We start from the raw sequence: 8,232 nt of genomic DNA, 5'->3' as shown, positions 1-8,232 counted from the left end.
ATTCATAAGGAATGATTTTCGATAATAGCCAACGGATTTTGAGCTCTTTGGTAGTAAATCAAGAAAATGATTCTACGGTTAAGTAGAACCTTAGGAAGTCCTCGCTCATGTAAACAAAAACAAAGTTGTAAGCTCTTAGTAGCTAAAACATACAATGTTGTTCGATATAGACTCATGTTACAAATAATTACGATGAACACCGTCACATGTTTTAATATATCGGAGATTTTCTTAATACACTCACAAGAGTTGATACACTCACAAGAGGTGTATACATTCTCAATTTTGATTAGTGAGGGTCTCAAAAATGTATAGGTTGGATAAAGTCGAAACAAATTGTTTTAAGAATTGACCCATACATGTTTTGTCCATAATTTATTTATCTAATTAATAGCCAATGAATTTAATATGATCACATCATTTTTTTTCTTTTGAACAGCATATGATCATATCATTTGTATTCTTACTATAGTAACCTATAATGAATTAGGAAATGTATAAACTAATAATACATTCAAACGACTTTCAAACCATTTTCTTCTTATACTCGTCTTTTTTTTTTATCTAACTCCTAAAATCTTAACTAATAAGTTGTAATTTTCAAACTCTATAAGAAATCATAATCAAATGAACATATATCAAGTTATAATTGAATACATAACTTTGATTTTTGAAGCCATGAATCAAGCACATGGCAGCAAATCATGAGCAGGGCTTGAGTGGTTTCCTTTTGACTTTGAAGTCTCTTCCTACTTGCAATAAGGTCGTACGGTTTAGATTAAATGTGCCAAAACAATCTTGACCGTTCATAGGGGGTGGTGTCAAATTTTAATGACCGACAAGATTGATTAAAACATATTGTGTTGCCTAAAGATTTGTAGATTAGACAGATGATACAATTGGGTTTGAAACGGTGATAGACCAAGATCTCAGTATCAATCACAGAATTACTAAGATCTCAGGATCAATCATATATTATTTATATTTCCATAGTATCTCTAATTGATTTAGTCTGATTTATTTCCTTGTAAACGTATGGCCTATATATAGGACCTTTATGTATTCTGGTTGTAATCAATAATAACAAACGATTCCCAATCTTTTTTTTTTCTCCTCCCCTTTTCTTTCAAACCCTAACCTGCAACAGCCTCCATACTTGGCTCTATGACAATGATATCTGCCTTCACTACCGTTGAGAAAACAGCACATAACTCCCACAAATTTGCATTTTAACTCACCCCTACAAACTATCGATTCTGGAAAAACATGATCCACCCGTTTCTAATCACCAACCATCTTTTTGACTATGTTGACGGGACCATCTGCTGCCCACCACCGAGAACCGCTGCCACTACCGACACAACAGCAATGGACAATCCGAGCTACTCTCACTGGCTCACGAATGATGCTCATGTTCGCGTGGTTATTATCTCCACGATCTCTGAATCTTCTTTTCAGCATGTTCAAGGTGAAACTTCTCGTGACCTCTGGCTCTCTTTGGAACGGGCTTATGCACCACATAACTCATCCAGGGAATATACTCTCAAAACTCAGTTGCTAAAACTCGAGATGAAACCTGATGAGACATCAGCCGCTTATCTCACTCGTGCCCAAGAATATGCCACGGCTCTGGCTAATATCGAGGAGCCATTTAAGGACAAAGATGTGACCATGTTGGTTCTCTCTGGCTTGCGTGAAGAATATGATGGCCTGAAAGCTAACCTCCTTACTCGCTTCCCACCAGTCACTTTTAATGAATTACACAGCCTTCCTAGTGATCTTGAGTTCATGATCCAACGGAGAATTTCCAACCCAGTGCAAGCTTATACAGCCGCAGCCCAGCCAGCGAGTCTGCCATCTCCCTTGGCAGGCCTGCTGCCTCTCCCTCAACCTATCCCTGTACTCACTTCCTTACAGCAGCAAGCTTCCCTTCTTGGGTACCAACTCAGCCCTGTAATTAACCAAACCAGCCAACAACCACAAGCTTACTATTCCAATCGATCCCAGAGCAATTCTCGCAACAATCGCCGTGGTAATTATCGTGGTAACTCACGTGGTGCTAATACTAGAGGTCGTGATGAGTACCGTGGATCCAACAATCAAACCCGCACATCACAGTTTTCTTGGGCATCCACCCAAAACACCGTCTATGGTCACTGTAAACAATGTGGTATAGGTCACATCCCTGCTCAATGTCCTAATCAGTCATCTTCAGCCCGTGACTCTTCTCAAGCAAACTATGCGGCTTTTGCTGAAACCGGATCTGCATCAGGCTCCATTTGGAAACCCGACACAGGTGCAAATGGCCATGCTACACCTGATCTTGCAAGTTTAGATAACTCTGAAGCCTACTTTGGTAATAATTCTCTTCACGTTGGCGATGGTAATCCTCTTCCAATTTGTCATATTGGTTCTTCAAAATTCTATTATCCTAACAAAACTTTTACTCTAAAAATAGGTAAGATTGAGACAGGTTGTCAGAGTCATTTCTATTGCTGCCTAAGAGCCCTACCCCTACTTAAGATATTGCTTGAAAGGCGTTGGTTGAGTGACTGCACTTGCCCCTTTGACTGCTGGATTGATTGACTTTGCCAGTTTCAAACCCTACTGTTCTAAGGATAAGGAAAGGAACTGAAGGGGGATGAAAATATAGCTCATATTCTTCTCTTCCTTAGACCCACCATCTATCTAGTTAGCCTCCTCGGTGAAAGAAAGGGAAATCATTTTTAACATTAGCTCTTCCGGAGCACTCTCTTAGCTTAACTATCTACTAGGGAATCTTATCTAAAGCCTACGATATTTGACTTCTCTCTTTTGAGATGCTTCCAGTGCGCTTCAGGGGTTCTCGAGTCGGGGAAAGGGGAAGGACAGAGAGGATACCATCTAAGAAGGACAGTTGGAGTTGACGGTACAGTAAGAGCTGTTGCTGGAATAACTAGTGTTGATGGAATAGAAGCTCTTCCTACTCTCGTATCCGATGAAGAATAGGCCCAAGGGACATCCATGGACAACCGCCACCCACGTGGTTTAGCTAATTCAACAGCCTTCGGAGAAAAGCGACAAGTACCACTGGACAAGCAAATCACTTTTGGAATCACCTTTAAGGATCCTCTTACGGTGAAATGCCGGAATGATGCTAGGATATCCCGAGCGAGTCAGCTAAACAGAGACATATTCTTCATGTACCCAAACTCACACAAAATCTCTTATCAGTTCAACAATTTTGCTCAGATAATAATGTCTTTTTTGAATTTCATTCTTCTTTTTTTGTTGTGAAGGACGAGTCTACACATATCATTCTACTCACGGGTCCAAGTGATAACGGTCTTTACTCGCTTTATCTACCAAAATTGAAGTCCCTGCCACATGTCTCCTTCACAGCAGTCAAAGCTCCCTCAACAATTTGGCATCAACGACTTGGGCATCCCCATGCTAGAGTTTTTCATTATATCTTGTCTAGTAGTAATTTACCTATTTCAAATAAATTGTCTTATTCACTATGTTCTTCTTGTCAAATGGGGAAATCCTCAAAGTTGTCTTTGAAACTTTCAAATTTTCGTAGTAATAATATTTTGGATTTAGTGTATTGTGATGTTTGGGGTCCCGCCCCATCTATTTCATTTACTGGTTGTCGATTCTTTTTACTATGTGTCGACCATCACTCACGTTATATGTGGTTTTACCCTTTAAAGCTTAAATCTGATGTCTTTTCCACGTTTCAATTGTTTGTTAAAATGGCCGAGAGACAATTCAACACTAAACTTAAAGGGGTTCAATCTGATTGGGGGGGGGGGGGGTGAGTTTCATAAACTTGCACCATATCTATCCTCACTTGGCATCATTCACCAAAGCTCGTGTCCGCACACGAGTGAACAAAATGGTGTTGTCGAACGCCAACATAGACATGTTGTTGAAACTGGTTTGACTCTTCTTGCCCACTCTCACACTCCCCAACGCTTTTGGGACTTTGCTTTTGAAACAGCCGTTTACCAAATAAATCGCATACCCTCAAGAACCAACTAAAATAAATCTCCTTTTGAATGTCTATATCACCGACAACCTGATTACTCATTCTTACGAGTTTTTGGGTGTGAATGTTTCCCTCACCTATGACCATATAACCCTCACAAAATGGATTTTAGGTCCACTACATGTGTCTTTCTAGGCTATAGTTTAATCCACCATGGGTATCGTTGCCTAGATTTACAAACTGATCGTATCTATATTGCTCGTCACGTTCGTTTTAACGAGCATCTTTTTCCTTTCAACCCACCGATCACACCCTTACCGGATTAATCCCCACCCTACTACTCTTCCTACCCAAATCCCTCTATACCAGCCCCCACGACCCATTCACATATGAACCACATATCACCAAACCCTGAACCAACCTCTAATCCACAACCCTTGGCTTCTACACAACAAACCCATGACCCTAACCCTGACTCACAATCCTCGAATGACCCTGCCATTGACCCACAATCCTCGGCTCACGCATCCCCCCACCTCGTACCCGTCCATCTAATCTTAGGCAAAATCCTAAACCCACCATTTGCTATGATCCTTCTGCTGATCATGTTTCTACTAACTTTTTTTTGATGTTGTTGAGCCTTCCTCTTTCACTGTCGCCAACAAATACCCAGAATGGCGTCGAGCCATGGCTGAAGAGTTTGATGCGCTTGTTAGAAACGGAACATGGTCTCTTGTTCCTCGTGTTGCAACTACTAATGTTATTAATTCAAAGTGGATATATAAGATTAAAAAGGATGCAGATGGAAAGGTTACTCGCTATAAGGCAAGACTAATTGCCCAGGGGTTTAACCAGAAACCTGGTATAGACTATCAGGAAACTTTTAGTCCCGTTGTCAAAGCAACAACAATACGGGTTCTTTTGTCTCTTTCTGTAACAAATCAGTGGTCTCTTCGCCAATTAGATGTTCAAAATGCTTTTCTTCACGGTGAATTGAAGGAAACAGTTTACTTACGTCAACCACCTGGTTTCATTGATGCATCCAAACCTGATCATGTTTGCTTGTTGCATAAGTCTCTCTATGGTCTCAAACAGGCACCACGCGCATGGTTTGAACGCCTCAACAACACTTTACATCATCTAGGTTTTACTGGTTCCAAAACAGATCCATCACTTTTCATTCTTAAGAACCGTGGAACCTTAGTTTATGTATTGGTGTATGTAGATGATATTATTGTTACAGGCAACAACACAAACTCCATCAATGATGTCATTGCACAATTGGGCACCTCGTTTGCAGTCAAAGACCTGGGGGACTTGCATTATTTTTTGGGTATTGAAGTAGTTCGTCATGGCAGCAGCTTAATTCTCTCCCAACGAAAATATATTTCTGACCTGATTCACAAAGCGGGGTTATCTGACTGCAAACCTTTTCCTTCTCGTATGAGTGCCTCTCAGATTCTCACTCTCGGTGATAGCCCACTTCTTGCTGATCCGACCAAGTATCGTCAACTCGTGTGTGCTTTTCAGTATGCATCCTTATCCAGACCTGACATAACTTTCGCTGTCAACAAAGTCTGTCAATACATGCAGGCTCCCACTGAAAATCACTGGTCGGCTATTAAAAGGATCTTACGCTATCTCAAAGGTACCTCACATTTTGGCCTTTTTATTCGCCATGATTCTGGTTCCACCCTACATGCCTTTACTGACGCCAACTGGAACACCACTTTGCGAGCCTTTTCTGATGCTGATTGGGCCGGATGTCCCGACGACCGTCGGTCCACGGGAGGGTTTGCCATATATTTAGGCTCCAATCTTATATCATGGAATGCTCGAAAGCAACGTGCAGTATCTCGCTCCTCTACCGAATCTGAATATAAAGCTTTGGTAGACACCGTTGCTGAATTAACATGGCTAGAAGCACTTTTATGGGAACTTGGTATTATCTCTAAAGTTACACCTACACTTTGGTGTGATAATTTAGGTGCCACGTATCTGTCTGCTAATCCCGTGTTCCATGCTCGCACGAAGCATGTTGAGTGTGATTATCATTTTGTTCGTGAGAAGGTTGCTCAAGGAAAACTACAAGTTAAATTCATCTCTACACATGATCAGTTAGCCGATGTATTTACCAAGCCTTTACCGACTCAAAGGTTTCTAATGCTACGTTCCAAGTTGCAGGTCGTTCCCCGCCCTCAACTTGCGGGAGGGTGATAGACCAAGATCTCAGTATTAATCACAGAATTACCAAGATCTCAGGATCAATCATATATTATTCATATTTCCATAGTATCTCTAATTGATTTAGTCTGATTTATTTCCTTGTACACATATGGCCTATATATAGGACCTTTATGTATTCTGGTTGTAATCAATAATAACAAACGATTCTGTGTTTTAATTAACGGTATATTCAAAAGGTTGTAATGGTGTTCCTTTTGGATTTGTATATAGGGTCAATTAGGTATAACATGTTTACATGTAAACGGGTTTCATGTTGTAACGTTTGATAACATAAGACTTGTGACATGTCAAATGGGTCAAATATACGAAAGTGAACTAAGAATGAAGCATATCAAACCCTTTAACTCATCAAAATTGACTAATGGGCATTTAAATGCTTTTGTCGTAATTTATTTAACAAAAATCATATCATTTATTAGTAAATATAAAAAGATGTTGACGGTCAACCCAACCCGACTCATTTTATTTTGTTACTCAATCCGTCTATTGGTTTTAACACTTTTTATTTGAATAAACATGACCGCTTCAAATTGTAACAACATATATAACATAATTCTTAAATTAGTCTTAACAAAACCAACACGACACTAACTTTTATCTTCTTTTTGTTAATATTTTTTTATATTAAATGTAATGTTGGAATATGATACTAAAGTCAAACATAAAGTCAACTGTGATATTCAAGGTTACTGTTAGTAGTGGTTGATAGTAATGGGGTTTATGGATGATGTAATCTACGGTAGCAATAGGTGTTCATTGTCGACTATGTGTAATCAATAGGAATTCAGTGCATCAGTATCTGTAGACAATAAAATGCCATTAGAAACAAAATTGATCATCAAGTGAGTGTGTTAAGTTTTCCCAATTCTAATAAAGGTTTAGAGACATAGTTGTCAATTCTATGTTGTGTTGTTTGTAAGTACGTTGTAATCGATTTTAAGATAGTCATATAGATTAGGTATATACACATACGCGTACGCACACCAGGTAGACGAAAAATGATCTCGTTTTTGTTCATATCATTTGATTAGTTTCAATAAAGAGATCGTTAGTGTTTATTTTTGCAAATCAAGCTTGTCTTGATATATATATATATATATATATATATATATATATATATATATATATATATCTGTTGTTCTTTGGTGTTAGAGTTCAAACGTAAAGATTTATTTACAACATGTAACATCATATCGTATATAAGTAACTTAGGGGGTGTTTGGGATTGCTTATTTTCATCAACTTATAATTTATAAACTTTTTGAAAAGTAATATATATATATATATATATATATATATATATATTGTTCTTTGGTGTTAGAGTTCAAACGTAAAGATTTATTTACAACATGTAACATCATATCGTATATAAGTAACTTAGGGGGTGTTTGGGATTGCTTATTTTCACCAACTTATAATTTATAAACTTTTTGAAAAGTAATATATATATATATATATATATATATATATATATATTGTTCTTTGGTGTTAGAGTTCAAACGTAAAGATTTATTTACAACATGTAACATCATATCGTATATAAGTAACTTAGGGGGTGTTTGGGATTGCTTATTTTCACCAACTTATAATTTATAAACTTTTTGAAAAGTAATAAGGTGTTTGGGATTGCTTATATTGTGAGTTGAAAAGTTTCATAAGTTACACTTTTGTAAGTTATTAACTTAATGAAAAGTTATAAGAGGCAAAATAACGAATTCCAAACATCCCCTTAGTATAGTTGGTAAACTAGTGACATGACATCATTCTTTTAACTACATTTACATACTATATAAAAGTTAAAGATGTCGTATACACCGGAAAACCAAACTTTACGTATAATGACAAAAGGTAAAAGTGATCATTTATTGCTATAAACCGAGAGGGCGTAACTTTGACATCTCACGTAGGCGGTATTACTTAGTCATGGTTTGAAATCTTTATGTGTGCTACAACCTAGTAGACATATGAATAGGTATGGCATAAGTATAATGCGTTAGGTAACAATGCATTAGCCG

This window comes from Bidens hawaiensis, unplaced genomic scaffold, assembly GCF_021521415.1.
Source record: "Bidens hawaiensis isolate Kalapana, Puna unplaced genomic scaffold, B.hawaiensis_p1.1 tig00035446_1, whole genome shotgun sequence".
NCBI classification, from domain to species: Eukaryota; Viridiplantae; Streptophyta; class Magnoliopsida; order Asterales; family Asteraceae; genus Bidens; species Bidens hawaiensis.
This window is presented reverse-complemented; position numbering follows the sequence as displayed.